This window comes from Equus asinus, chromosome 24 (assembly GCF_041296235.1).
Source record: "Equus asinus isolate D_3611 breed Donkey chromosome 24, EquAss-T2T_v2, whole genome shotgun sequence".
Classification (NCBI taxonomy): Eukaryota; Metazoa; Chordata; class Mammalia; order Perissodactyla; family Equidae; genus Equus; species Equus asinus.
Genome location: NC_091813.1, coordinates 44,207,497 through 44,222,978, shown reverse-complemented (window position 1 = coordinate 44,222,978; position 15,482 = coordinate 44,207,497). Strand labels below are relative to the sequence as shown.

Genomic DNA, 15,482 nt, shown 5'->3' with positions numbered 1-15,482 from the left:
TTTTTAGATTTTTCCGCATTTTCCAAAGGGGAGAGAAACAAAATACATTATAACAAAAAAGGGTAAAAAGAGAATGATGTAGCAAAACAATGTTGGCGATCTTTACTAATTCAAACAAAGTCTGTATACTTTACATTGGTTTTTGTTTTTCAGCTATTTAGTCCCCTGCATCTTTCCTAATAATAATGAAGAGTGAAGGTGTAAAATATTCAATAAATGCATAAATTAAAGAGCCTGAGGAGTCACAAATCTGTTTAGATTTGCAGTTGCCACCCTCACTTACTCCCCTGTTCAAGACAGGGAGTCCCAACAGGGCCAGCACTATCGTATCTACCTCCATGTCCCTAGCATCTAGCACAGCCCAGGGAACTCAGGCTTGCATAATACAAGATTGGTGAAAACTGAATACACTATCACCAAGTCTTCTTCAAAATCAATTATAACTACTGAATCCTTAATACAAAGCACTGTACTAAATCCTACGAGAACTTAGCAAAACACAGAGAAGACACATTTCTCCACTCTTGACCTCACTATCACTAAATTGCAAGCATACAATATCAAAGGGAGTTGCTAATATTTATACTTTTGTTTTGCATTAATTGATCTCATATGTAAGTAAACCATAGCATAAGACATTTTTTGAAATCACAATTAGTATTGTAAATTCGTGCATTGTGTCCTATGAATAATTAAAGCATATGATTATTTTTGAGTACTAAATGGCACTTCAGTTAGTAGCATCCTTGAGTATGTTATTCTAGCTCAGAATTCAAGTATCATTATCTAATGCAGGTTCTTCTTATGATAGATAATGATGACATTCTCCATCTTTCTACCTGAGCAATTAAAAAGTTTAATAGTCTTTGATGTGGCTGGTTATCTGAATAATTTTCTGAACAGGAACAATTAAAATCCACTTATTCGATGGTTTGTGCATTCTCGACTATTGTTTCAAACTCTTTGTTTCTGTGGAAACCTGATGAAAACTTAAAGAACTTTAAATCTATAATGACTTTGCAAAGAGCATTTGTTTTCCTTAATTACCGAGAGTGTACAGGTGGATTATATGTAGCACAGTTTCTCGAACAAACTTGTAGGAATAAAGAGCTTGCTTGACATCTTCTTTCTCCTGCCTGAGAAACAGCAACAGTATGAGAGAAGCTGTCTGCTTCGGTTTGACCCTGGTGCCAGGGGTGGGGATTTACTCAATGCTACACCAATGTGAAATGCACGAGCGTTACCACCAGGCTGCCTTCTGCCCTGCAGTGAGTGGCTGATCCACTTCAACATACACGAATGAGCTGTCAGCTTGAGTTTCTTTTTTTCTCTGCCTGGCTAATGCTTCTTCTGCCACCATTATTTCAGCTCAAGTAGGACGATTATTATTTCAAGCGCTGTCTAGATTATACTGTCCTAAGGGTTACTCTTTATCTGTATAGACGCCTCTTTACAAATTCTACGTAGTGATACCCTGAAAGCTCCTCATTATACAAGTATTTGTGGTAACTTGCTTTGTTTACAGAGAAATGACAATACCTCATATCTTAAATAGAAGTACCTTTTAATAGAAAAAAAAATGCTTGAGTGGAATTCAGATGAATATGTTCTTTTCAAAACAAACTAAAAATATCATGTGAATTGATGTTAAAACAACTTATGTGCATCAAATTAACAAAGATATTAATTAGAAAAATAGAGCACTGAAATGTGTGTATTTGTACAGCAAATAATTTCCCAAGATTAGTCATCTGGCACCTTAGGATGAGAAATCTCATTAATATGAAGTCTATAGCACCCAGCTGGAAAATATCTCACAATTCCGGAAAATACTACCACATTCTACTTCAGAAGGTGTTCTTCGGGGAGCTACAAAGTTTTACTACTTGACTTACAAAGTCTCAATGGCAGGAGGCCAGTTCTTCCTAAATGCGCCAGATCTTTGCTAAACTATCCCTCTATGGCCAAATAATAACGGCTAATACAGTACTCTTTTGGGGGGGCGTCATATTCTTATTTTAACAGAATAACAGAAACAATGTTTCTGTTATTGTAGAAACAATGTACTTTGTAGAAACAATGACTTCACCAAAAAATTCAAGCAGCACACTAGAGGCAATTGCACCCTTTCCCCATCCGCACTTGATTAGCTTTGTGTATGTAATAGATCTCCAAATTCTGGAGATATCTAATCCTGGAGATTCTGGAACTGACAACTTGCTCAAAACACAAGCCACATCAAAGCAGATCTACTGAGTGCCTAATACATGCAAAGCACTGTGCTAGGTTCATTCCTGGGAATACTTCCAGTTCATTTGGGGAGTGGAAAACTCCAACAATTGGCACAAAAACATCTGACTTATAACCTACAGCCTAGAAAACCAAAATGAAAAATGTGGAGATAGGTTAAAAATACAACATTTAGAAGAATATGAAGAGGCAGGAAATTATTATCATTAGCATCATCATTATTATTAATAAGCATCACCGAATGAAAGCATCAATACAACTGCAAGGCAATACATAAAAACTGCAAAACATCTCCATAAGACGATAAAAACTAGTGGTAAAAAATCTGTAACTATACACAAAAGTAAACTCAAAATCGATCAAAGACCTGAAGATAAGTCCTGAAACCATAAAACTCCTGGAAGATAATATAGGTAGTACACTCTTTGACATCGAACTTAAAAGGATCTTTTCGAATGCCATGTCTTCTCAGACAAGGGAAACAAAAGAAAAAATAAACAAACCGGACTTCATCAGACTAAAGAGCTTCTGCAAGGCAAAAGAAACTAGGATCAAAACAAAAAGACAACCCACCAACTGGAAGAAAATATTTGCAAATCATATATCTGACAAGGGGTTAATCTCCATAATATAAAAGGAACTCACACAACTGAACAATAAACAAACAAACAGCCCGATCAAAAAATGGGCAGAGGATATGAACAGACATTTTTCCAAAGAAGAGATACAGATGGCCAATAAACACATGAAAAGATATTCAACATTACTAATCATCAGGGAAATGCAAATCAAAACTACATGAAGATACCACCTTATGCCTGTTAAAATGGCTATCATCACTAAGACTAAAAATAACAAATGTTGGAGAGGGTGTGGAGAAAAGGGAACCCTCATACACTGCTGCTGGGAATGCAAACTGGTGGAGCCACTATGGAAAACAGTAAGGAGATTCCTCAAAAGACTAAAAATAGAACTATCATACGACCCAGCTATCCCACTACTGGGCAGCTACCCAAACAACATGAAATCAACAATCCAAAGTAACATACGCACCCCTATGTTCATTGCAGCACTATTCGCAATAGCCAAGACATGGAAACAATCCAAGTGCCCATCAACAGATGATTGGATAAAGAAAATGTGGTATATACATACAATGGAATACTACTTAGCCATAAAAAAAGACAAAATCATCCCATTTGCAACAACATGGAAGGACCTAGAGGGAATTATGCTAAGCGAAAGAAGCCAGACTGAGAAAGACAAACACCATAAGATTTCACTCATATGTGGAATATGAACAAACACATGGACAAACAGTTCAGTGGTTACCAGGGGAAGGGGGCTGAAGGGTGGGCACAGGGAGTGAAGGCGAGCACTTATGTGGTGACAGACAAGAAATAATGTACAACTGAAATTTCACATTGATATAAACTATTATGAACTCAATAAAAAAAATTGTTATCCTAACTACCTGAGATTGAGTAAACCAGACAATCGTTTGTTAAACAATTAGCTGGCATCTGACTAGGATGGAGTGTCAACTGTTTAAGAGACATCTCAAATTTGAGGGAAGTCAAGAATTGCTCCTTTTAGAAATGAGATAAGCTGGGTTCAACCAGCCAACAGAATCAACAACAGTGAATGAGTTAGTGTAGCTCAGAGCCCAACACTTAGAAAGGATCCAGATACTTCTGGAATTAGAAAGTCCTGCCTAGGTACTTTATTTAGACTAAGTTTTCAAATTAACTGTAGTATGAGGGATAGTCAGAAAGCAGCCTAGAGTTGATGAAAAAGAGGACAGCTTCTCTGGTTTGTAAAGCTGTGGGAAATGGGACTTCAGAGCCTCCCTTACAAACGTTGGGTAACCGCGTCCTAGAATTTACCCTCACCACGGGATTACTTAACCTGATCAGACTCTCCTACTAGCTCTCATGGTATCTAAGGTTTCTGAGTTAAGGTAATGAGAAGTTTAAGCTTTAGATTTCATAAGAAGCCATGGGGACACTGTGGATTACTAGGTTTTGTTTCTCATGGCTCCCTTGCTAAAATCTCTTTAGCTTCAAGGCAATCCTAAGCAAACCAGGTTCTGAAAAAAGGGAACACCACAAGTGAGCTGAATAGTGCATTATACTGACATTTAGCCTAATAAGAGGACCCATATTCTTCATATCCAGGAACACAGATAGCATGACACTTTGCAAAAACATGACGTATACAAATATATGCGTGTGTGTGTATAACTATTTCAGTAGTTACTTTCTTTAAGGCGTTTTTGGTTGGAAGGTATTTAGTTTATTTAATGTGATCCTCTAGTGTTAATTAACCATGTATAATTAACCATTTAAAATAATAAAGAATGAGGAAAATTTTCTTTAGCTGCACAAACAGCTAGTTCTTTGAAATGACTAATCCAGATATTAGCAATCCAATAGGCACTGAAAAGAACATCGGCGGGAGAAGAAAAATAGCCCAACCATTGTTAGAATTATTCCACAAATTTATTTACTAACATAATGCTATAACAGCTCCCTTCTAATTTCCCGCTGGAAAAGGGATTTTCTTAACTTGTTCTAAACAAATGGAAATTTAAACATTATTAATGCCTCAGACATTATGATATCTGATTATACAGACTACAGAAGGTAATAAATGTATATGGCCAAGGCTAAAATATGTTTCCATCCTTTTTTCTATTTTTAAATATAATGATTTTAATAGGAATGTATATGGTAATAATGAAGTTATTAGTAACAACACAATTCTACCAAAATCACTGAAATCAGTAAGCAAAGACTAGCACCTGCTCATTAACTAATTGAGCTATCCTGAGCATCCCCGCAGTAGAGGGCAGTATTTGCTACATCTCTGTGGGAGGAAAGGCAGTGTTATAAATTTGTCTTACTTTGAGATCTAGCCAGAAGAAATCTGAAAGATTACCCACAAGGTGCAAGATGAGGTTCTGTACCCTTTGCTACTGGTCCTACATGTGCATTTGAAGTGAAAGGTCAATCAATTTCCTTTCCCTTTGGAAATCGGAGCTAAGAGGCATGAAAAGTGACATTTAGAAAACTAAAGAGAAAAGAGAAAAGGCTTTAGAATAGCAAAGAACTTATTTTAAATTTGAGAGTGATGACTTCTGAACATGTTAAAGTCTTACAAATGCAGAGATTTTGTTATTTTTGTTTCGCTTTTCCTTGTGAGAGGTCATTGGGAAGAAATGGAATCCTCTTAGATCTGGATATCTGAAAAGCCTAATCAGAGTCGGAAAAGAAGTGGGTATCAGAGAGTTATTATGCTTCCTCCCACTATTCTGCTTTCCAAATCACAGAAATACTGGGTGGAAAATGCTAATTCATATTCTAAAGATATTAAAAAGCGAATCAGAGCAAGGTAGAGTGCCTCTCTGTGCTGCTGGATACACAAAGAGCCAAACCCTTCAAACCAAAGACCAACAGAATTCTTCACTCCATCTTGTCAAAAAAACAACCTTGAATTATCTGCTCCCAAATTTTACTAAAGATACAACATTCATGAAAGGCTTGAATGAGAGTTTATCCAATATATAAACATTTAAAACTATTTCTCTGGATCAAGTTAGATAAAGAAAGAGAAAAGCTGACTTGAAAGCACCTTGTTGACCTCTATAGCACTAGCTTCATTGAACTGTACTTTGTCATTATGCCCTTAGCTTGTGTATAAGAATCTGTATGGTACAAACTTATATTGGCAGCAGGAATGGGGCTGAGGACATTGTCCACTGCCATCTTTCAGAAGTCCCTTTAGGAAAGGCCCAAGTGCCAGAAAAATCTTCACTTCTTCTGAGTAACTAATTTGCTTCTCTCTTCTAACTTACTGAATATCTTTTTCCTACTTTGTCTAAGAGGATGCTGAGAGTTGATTTAATTGTTCAATTTTTTTTTTGAGGAAGATTAGCCCTGAGCTAACATCTGTCGCCAATCCTCCTCTTTTTGCTGAGGAAGACTGGCCATGAGCTAACATCTGTGCCCATCTTCCTCTGCTTTATATGTGGGATATCTCCCACAATATGGCTTGACAAGTGGTGCTAGGTCCGCATTCAGGATCCAAACTGGCCACCGAAGTGGAACGTGCAAACTTAACCACTGCACCACCAGGCAGGCCCCTAATTGTTCAATTTTAAGAACTTTGTAGAAGTTTATGACATGGATTTATGTATACTAACTTTTTCTGTCTTTCAACTTAACTATTCTCTCTTTACCTTTGCCCTAATTTAAAAAAAAAATCTATTTAATTCTATGTGTGTGTGTATGTGTGTGTCTGTGTACACACATATAACTTTTTGGAATCAAAGTATAAATAAATACATGCAAAAATTATTCTTTTTCTATTTCCTTTCAAAGCTTGTTTTGTTATTTAGTTTACTTTCAGTTAAATAGGAGGCAAAAGGGATTCAGAGAGAGATACTGTCAGTAAGAACTTCAGAAAATAAACAGTAGAGCCTCTTTTAATTTTGTTAGTTAACAAGTACATACTGAGCATCCATCAGTTGCATAGCACTAAATGTGGAGAGTGGTATTCTTAGAAAAGGTAGGTTTTCAATGAGAGGGAATGTGTCCAGTGTAGGGAAGTAGAAATCTATTATATGAACATGGAATTGAATGGAAATTGGTATGAAGAAGTAGCCTGAGAAAAGCAAAGCATCACTAGCTTTAGTAAAGCAGACTAAGAATGTATTGCAAAGGGTGATCCAAAATGATGGGGATATTTAACAGTCTGGATTTGTATTAGGACATGATAAGGGAATGCAGAAAGTTCAGGAAAGAAGTTGAGAATATCTTGCATATCTTTTGGTATGCAAGATAAATTTTCTATCTCCATCTGAGTGTGAATAATTTACAGTTTACAGAATTTTTCACACATGTGAAGGCTGAAAAGCAGCTACATTAGGTTAAGAGCAGCAGCTTGTTATATATGCCTAGTAAGACCTTCTACAAAGTAATATCTGAGTCCCAAGATGTTACCAAAATGGTAAATTACTTCCTTTTAAAATTCTTCAATAAAATGGTGGGAAATTTGTATTGTTCCTATTGTTCCTTTGATTCATCTGTACTAGGACTTTGGCTCTATCTACTTCCACTGACTCCTGTGATAAGACTATGCAACCCCACCTGTACCCCTCATCTCTTCCTTTTTCGATGTCAGAACAGGTGATTTCACAGACTCCTTTAGACTCCAAAATAACACATCTCTACAAACGACTTCCAGATCATTTCCTAGATTTCCAATTGTTCAGTCCTAGATTCAGTCCCAGATTTCCAATTGTTCAGAAGCTCCCTTCTTCTACCTCTAGTATTTCTGTTAAGGGTCCTGTCATTCCTCTGGTCACCCAAACTGAAAACGTCAGAGTCCTTGGTAGCTCGTCCTTGGCCCTGAGGCTTCTCTGCATCCAATCTATAAATTTCTCTCATATTCACCTTGTTCTTTCCAATTTAACATGTATACCTGGTTTAGGGGGCAATTAGGAGCAGAAACCCAGTCCATGCTCTGTTTGCCAAGCCACACACCCTGGTGAGGGGCAGCATCCAACAGGGTACCCTTTTTGCCACATAAAAGCGTGATTTGCTCACTTAGCTCCATGCCCATCTTGAGGAGCAGTTTCATCTAATGCACACAAAGTCTCCATATATGGCAGCAGCAGTGTCAATCTTGTACATCTTTGCCAGATTATCCAGATCTGTTAAAAAATAATGACTAGTTTGTTTTATGGCAATGAAGATTCGAATCCCAACTCTATCACCTGATATGCAAGCCCCTTTACACTGACTTCAACCCATCTATCCTGTCTGAGCCCACACCACTCTCCTACATATAATCTAAGTTCCAACCAGGAATCTTAAGTTCTCTGGAAAGAGAATTCTAGATTGTGTGGTTTTTCTTTTTAGCACTCTAAAGATGTTGTTGCACTATTTTCAGGTCTCTGCTGATTCTGATGAGAAGCCAGTCTTTAATCATATTGTTGTTCCCCTGGCTGCTTTGAAATTTTTTTTATCTTTGGTTTTCAATAGTTTGACTATGACATGCCTAAGAGTGATTTTCTTTGTATCTGCTATGGGTTTGTTGAGCTTCTGGAATCTGTAAATTTACCTTTTTTATTAAATTTGGAAAACTTTCAGCCATTATTTTTTCAAAAAGAAATGTCTGCCCATTCTCTCTCTCCTTTCCTTCTGGGACTCCAATGATATAGTTTGACTTTTGATATAGTTTCTTATGTCATGAGGTTTCATTCCTTTTTTTCAATCTTTTTCTCTCTGTTTTTCAGAATGCATAATTTCTATTGATCTGTCTTCAAGTTCACTGACTCTCCTTCCATTTGCAATCTGCTATTAAGTACCTACGGCAAACTTTAAAAATTTCAGGTCTAGAATTTTTAATTTTTAGTTTTAAAATTTCCATTTGGTTCTTTTTTATAGTTTTAATTTCTCTACTAAGATTTCCTATTGGTTCACTCATTATTAGTATATTTTCCTTTATATCCTTGAGTATAGATATAAAAACTACTTTTAAATCCTTGCCACTAATTCCAACACCTGTGTCTCTGCAGAGTCAGTTTCTGTAGATTATCTCTTCTCTTTTAAAACAGGTCAAATTTTCCAGTGTCTACAAACATCTAGTAATTTTGGACTGTAGTCTGGATATTGTGGGTAATGTTGTGGAAATTTAGGATTCTTTTATATTCCACCGAAGTACACTGAATTTTTGTTGTTGCTATTTTAGCAGGTAATTAACTTGGCTAGTCTCAAACTCCAAACTCCATCCATCTCCTCTGTGATGAGCAGCAACTGAAATATCTGTTCAGTTTTTTTAGCCTTAGCAGTGCATGTATAGTTCACAGGTTAGCACAAGATTTGGGCAGAGTTTGCATGAAAAATACTGGACTTTCCTCTGGGGATCTCTCCTTTCCATGATTTCTCCTCTTGTTTTCCAGCTGCCATGGTCACTCTCCTTTGGTTCTTCAAGCCAGGAATATTGCAGGTTCCCATTGAGTTTCAGATGTCTCATATGAGGCTAACTAGATCTGCTCTCAGGCAGAAAACTATAAAAATAAGAAATTCACCAGTGTCAAATTCTTTCTTCCAAGTGTTAACTGCACTCCACTTTCTCCATGCTTTTGGTTGCTCAACAGTGCCTTCCAGATAGTTATTTTTTAGATTTTGTCCAGAGTTTACAGTTGTGATCGACAGGTGGGTTGGTAAATAGGAGCTACTCTGTCATTAATGGAAGACCCCCTGAGTCTTCAGTTCTTTGAATATACTCTGTAATTTCCCATCTCTGTGTTTCTCATAGATACATAAAACCTCCGAGGAGGAAGAGATCACAAAGGTTTTCCTCATGATCCCTTAGGAACAACCAAACAGCCACCATTCACACTCTCCCGTACCTCCCCTGCACCAATAGCATCTCCAACACTCCAGCCTTCAAGGCCCAGCTCCTCTTTGATTACCTACAGCACTCTGGTCCTACTGATCCTGTGGTACTAATTAAAATCTGCCTCACATTTTAGTGATCCATGTACTGACTCCATTTTCTCTTCTAAATTAAGGCTGTGTAAGCGTGGAGACTGACTCTTATTCATCTTGCTACCCCTATAGCACCTAGAACTATGCCAACTTTCAGTTAAGTACTCAGTAAATATCTATTAAATGACTAAGAAGAAGTGCCATAAAATATAAAGAGAGTAAGGCTCTCTCTGTTACCCCTGTATAAGGTAAGTTAAACAAATATTTAATAGCATGTTTGTTTATTTAATCAAGTTTCCTCCCTGAAGGAAGGACCTTCCCAAGAGAAGATACTATTTGCTGACCCACTAGAAGATGTTGGTGAAAGTTACAACCTTTCCTAGAGTGTACCACCCCATTAATCTTCCTAAAACATTACTTTACGTACCATGTTCCTGCTTAAAACCCAAAATGACTCGCTGCGGATCACGGTAAGAAGTCTACATTTCTCTGCCTCGTTTTTATGGCTGATCTCTCTGAGATTTTCACTCTGTTTTCCTTTTCTCTCAACATGCACTCTGCTCTCAGACAAGTATCTCCTGTTCCTCCTAAAACATTCAATGCTTGGTTTCAGATTATGGTTGAAATACTTTCTGCTCATCTAAATTCTACCCACCTTTCAAGGTCAAGATCAATTTCCTCCTTAAATTTCATGTCTCCTCAGAATCTTACCAATCTTTACCATCTTTACTTTTAACTCCTGATGCATTCATAACAGGTACTTAACTAGTGAGCACAGCTCTTTAAAATAGACTGTTATAGCTGAAAATAATGACAGAAATTAGCTGATCACATCATGCATTTTACAGATGAGTTACTTGGACTTCGAGAAGTTAAGTGACCTGCCTAAGGCCACTCAGCTGCATAGCATCTGAGTAAGAATTGGAATTCATATCTCTTGAATATCCCAAAGGCCTCTTTCCACCATACTACGCTGTCTGGTATTTGGTTCATGTTCTATCCTTTATTAAATTGTAAACTCTTTGAAAGCAACTTCTTATACTTCTTTTATATTCCTTATAACATAGTGGCATACAGATATGGAAGCACTTAAGAAATAGTTGCTGACCATTGAATCAATGCAACAATATTGGGGGGAAATCTTATATAACATATATTTCTTGATTAACAATAAAAGATGTGGAAATTTTATAATTTCTTGATATTATAGCTCACTTCTAGTTTTTCTTCTCAAAATCTTTTGCCTGACTCAATAATATCTTCACCAAATTATTTTAAGAAACAAAAATAGTATATTCTCACAATTTTCAAACTTTCTTCTATAAAATATATCTCAAAGTAATAATATATTTAATGGGATATGTCATTAAATATTCTAAGTAGTAATGTACTAAGTAGTTACTAATTTTGAGTCAATTGATCTAATTTAGGGGGAAGGTACTACGGAGTATATCACATCACATACTTTATTCTGGGAAACAGAAAAACTTAAAAATTACAAATCAAAAAATTACCTGATAAAATTTTTTTCTATTTAAAAAACCCCAGTCAGTTGGTAGGTAAGCATTAGAAAAGCCATCAGGGCTGAAAGTATTTTTAAAAATCAAACAAGTACTTTTTAAAGTGTTTTATAGTCACATTAATTGGTTGGCTTAGATTTTTTTTTCTCAGCACTTTACCAATTGTTTCATCCTATAGGTCTTCTGTTTAGAGAACTGTTCCCAATTATTATTTAGGGCTGTGATATATTTATTATTAAAAGCCAAGCGAGATCATTTACTTTAAAGTTAACAACAAATTGTAATTTAAAAAAGTTAATGACCACTTTAATTGTTTTTAACTCTAACTCATACTTCTTAATCATTGTCTGAGGAAGTAAACGACACACTCCTCCCAAAGACTGAAGCAAATATTAATTAGTTTGTCATACTGTCCTAGAGTAGAAGTGATCTTAAAAGGAATATGAGGAGTTGTGTTACTACTAGATCTGATCCTCCCAATAAGTTTATTGCTAAGAAAGAGAACACGTTGAAGGTGTACAGTTCTTAGCACACTTACTCTTCCCTTAAGACCCTCAGGGAACCCCCAAGTACTTTCTCCCCATTACAGGGACCAGCCATATTTTTAAACATCAGTTAGCACACAACATAAATATATTCACAGAAAATGAAAGCAAGTTTTCTGCCTCAGAGAAATTTCAGGCAGCTGAGTCTGAGAGGCCCGCGGCTTGCAGAGTGTACAATCTGTAGACACATGCCGCATCATCTGAGGGCCTGTTCTTGTCCTAGTTTGGGAACAGAAGCTGAGCAAGACTGCTCAGCCTCACAATGTGTCCTATAACAGAAAACTTGCCATGTGAAGAAAATAGGAAGGTGTTCTCTGGACTCAGTTTTTCCTCATTCCTGCTGATTCTTCTTCACTACCACGCCCCCGCCCCCGGCTTTTCATCATGGAAATGACCACAATTATTCTAAGTGGCTACAGTTTTCAAATTTCTAATCCAGTTCCCTTTTCTTGGGCTTTTTTCTAAAAGTCTTTTTTCCTTTAAAACAGTAAAACACAAAAAACATATCAACAGCTTTTAACCCAATGTTTAGTTACTTCCTTGGAAGATACAAATCATCATCAACAATTAGTAAAGCCTGATCCTTCAGTCCAACCTCCAACCTTGCAGAGAATTCTCTTTTTCTTTTATTTACAAAATTGCAGGATAATTAAATAAATTCAGGTAAAAAGTTACTAGTATACATCTTACCTTTTTAAATCAAATTATCACATAGGTCAATTATGAGATTTCATTCTACAAACCTTCTTGACAAATACTGAGGGCCCATATGAAACAGGCTAAAGTCCAGGTCTGTATGTTGGAACTTTATATCTAACTGCATGTGTCCTAAATTCCTTCTCACACATGCAACTCTGTCCCCCAAATTGACATTGCAGGGCAACTAGAGGACTACAGTTTTAGGGAAGATTCATGACTGGATAGATAAGGTGACTTTCAAGGTACCTTTCAACACCAAGACTATGACTCTTTAGCTTAAGGCTTGACCAGGAATCGGGGCAGAGAAAGACAAACGACAAAAAGACTTAGAGATCATTTTTTGACATTGGATACACATTCCTCTCTATAAGAATCTGACCTATTCTCTACTAAGCTCTTCGTAATCTCATTTCTGCCTTACCTGTCCCCTATGCTTTAGCCAGGCTGCCTGCCTGCCTTATTTGGACGCGGTATTGCCAGAGGTCAGCATATCTGGGAAATGGGCACACACAGATCAGCAATGCTACAAGAATGGTTTTGCTACTGAGAAGGTAAAGGGCCGTGGAGATTCCTGGGCTACCTCGGCTCTGGTGATTAATGCCCTTATTCCCTAATGATAATCACCATCCACGGCTGGCATCCAAACACCATCAGTCTTGACTCTTGGCCAAATAGTAGAGATAAAAGCTATTCATCCTTTAGTATTTGCTGAGTGTGTACCAAGCAGAGGACACAAACCAGAAGTAGTTCACAACCAGTGGTTTCATTTGGAATACATGAAGCAAAATAAAGCATCAAACAGAGAAAGAGAAGCAAGATGTCTCTTAACAACTCCCCAAGAGACGCTGTTCAGTACAGTATAAGTCTAATGATATACAAACTAATATGACATAACCAAGATCAACAGACAGATGAAGGTCAAAACACAGATCTGACGGCCCATTCCTTGAATACTAAGAACCAAAGAAGAAAGTTAATGAACCAGAAGTTGACAGTGAACAATGTGTACACCCATGCATATGCATCAACTGATACATTTTTCTGCTCAGACTTTTTACAAACACACCTGGCCACCTGTCATTATTTTTAAGACACAAATAACAAACTACTCTTGCAAATAGTTACTTGTGAGCACAGTTATCAGTTGAGGAAACAATTTTCTGCAGGTGTAAAAATTACATTTCTCAATAAGGAAAATTTAGGTATAGTCAGTTTACTCATTAAGCCTTTAGAATTCAGTTTTAGCTTGCTTCCTTTGAATAGGGTTCTTTCATTTTTGGTCCACAGAAGTTTAACCCTAAAGCAAGTGGTTCTCAAAGTTTTTGGTTTCAGGATCCCTTTACATTCTTAAAAATTATTGAGGAACCCAAAGAGCTTTTATTTATGTGGGTTATCTCTCCCAATATTTACTGTATTAGAAATTAAAACTGAGAAAAATTTTAAATATTTATTAATTTATTTAAAAGAACAATGATAAAACCATCACATTCAACCCATCAAATTAACATGAATAACATTTTAAGAAAAATAATTATATTTTCCAAAATGAAAATAATTCAGTAAGAAGAGTGGCACTGTTTTACATTTTTTGCAAATCTCTTTAGAGGCTGGCTTAATAGAAGAAAGCAGGATTCTCATATCTGCTCCTACATTCACTCTACTGTGCTATGTTGTTTGGGTTGAAGCATATAGAAAATCTGGCCTCACACATATATGCAGTTGGAAGGGGAAAGTACTTGAATAGCCTTTTCAGGCAACTGTGGCTATTCCTCTTTGATGCTACATGAGAATTCACAAGAACTTCCTTCCAAAGAGCACACTATGGAAAGAGGGAGAAGAGAATAACTTTATGGTGGAGAAACCTGTCAAACACTATCGCAGACCAGTGTGAGCAACAGTGACAGTCATGTTGATAGTAGGTACCCTTGATATGACGTGTGAAAATAGCACTTGATGTCTGTTGTCTTCCTCTCAAAAGCCCGTGATTCCAGTCCAATCATAAGAAAAATATCAGACAAATCCCATCCAAGAAATAACTGACCAGTACTCCTCAAAACTGTCAAGGTCATCAAAAGCAAGGAAAGTCTGAGAAACTGTCAGAGCCAAGAGTACCCTAAGGAGCCATGACAAGTAAAGGTAATGTGGTATCCTGGAACAGAAAAAGGACGTTAGGTAAAATGTAAGAAAATCTGAGTAAAATAAGGACTAGTTAATAATAATATATCAATATTGGTTCATTAATTGTAACAAATGTACCATACTAATGTAAGACGTTAATAATAGGGGGAACTAGATTTGGGAGTATATGGAAACTCTCTGTACTATCTTCTCAATTTTTCTGTAAACCTAAAACTATTTTAAAAAATAGTCTATTTAAAAACTTTTTAAAACTTGACAAGAAGTAGTTTTTTAAATGTTAGTTGCAATGTAGAATCTGAAACAATATCAGAATATTTGAATTGTTATATTAAAATCCATGAATCTTTCTTATGTTTTAAATGGATCTTTTGTCATACATGATTTTGTAAGAGTATGCATTCGTTATTGGAAAATACTGGTTTCATGAGTTATGTAGATCTTCCAAATGTTGACACATTTAATTACACAATGTCAAAACTCTGCATTTGTTAATATCACCATCAATCTCATCAGAAAAAAATGTCTAAGAATTGGGAAGCTGTCAAGTTCATGGTGGCGGCAACAAGTTTTCCAAAATTCTAATTTTTACTTGTTTGCTCAAATTTTATCACTGGAAACAAATACCGTTAGTTGTTTTTCTTAAAGTGACGGTCTCACTTCATTCATTTTGAAGAAAATAACTGTCAAGCATTTTCAGAGATACCATAGTCATTAAGAGCGCAGAATCAGATTCCCAGACTACCAAGAAGTTCAAAGCCCTGGCTCGGCCAGTTACGAGCTGTGTGATCTTGAGGAAGTAACTTCGTATCTCGGTGCCTCAATTTCTCCAC

The 15,482-nt window shown here is 36.5% G+C and overlaps 1 protein-coding gene across 6 annotated transcripts in view; it reads right to left on the bottom strand.

The window, feature by feature from the left end:
• The window catches only part of AFG1L (AFG1 like ATPase), a 205,735-nt gene that overhangs the window by 30,374 nt on the left and 159,879 nt on the right, over positions 1 to 15,482 (bottom strand). Inside the window, exon 11 of one of the 6 annotated variants that reach the window (XR_011497820.1) lies at positions 1 to 15,482. This exon is cut by the window's left edge and continues 13,910 nt beyond it. The exons of the other annotated variants lie outside the window; for them this stretch is intronic. The gene's annotated coding sequence lies outside the window, so the exon portion shown is untranslated. 6 annotated transcript variants of the gene reach the window in all.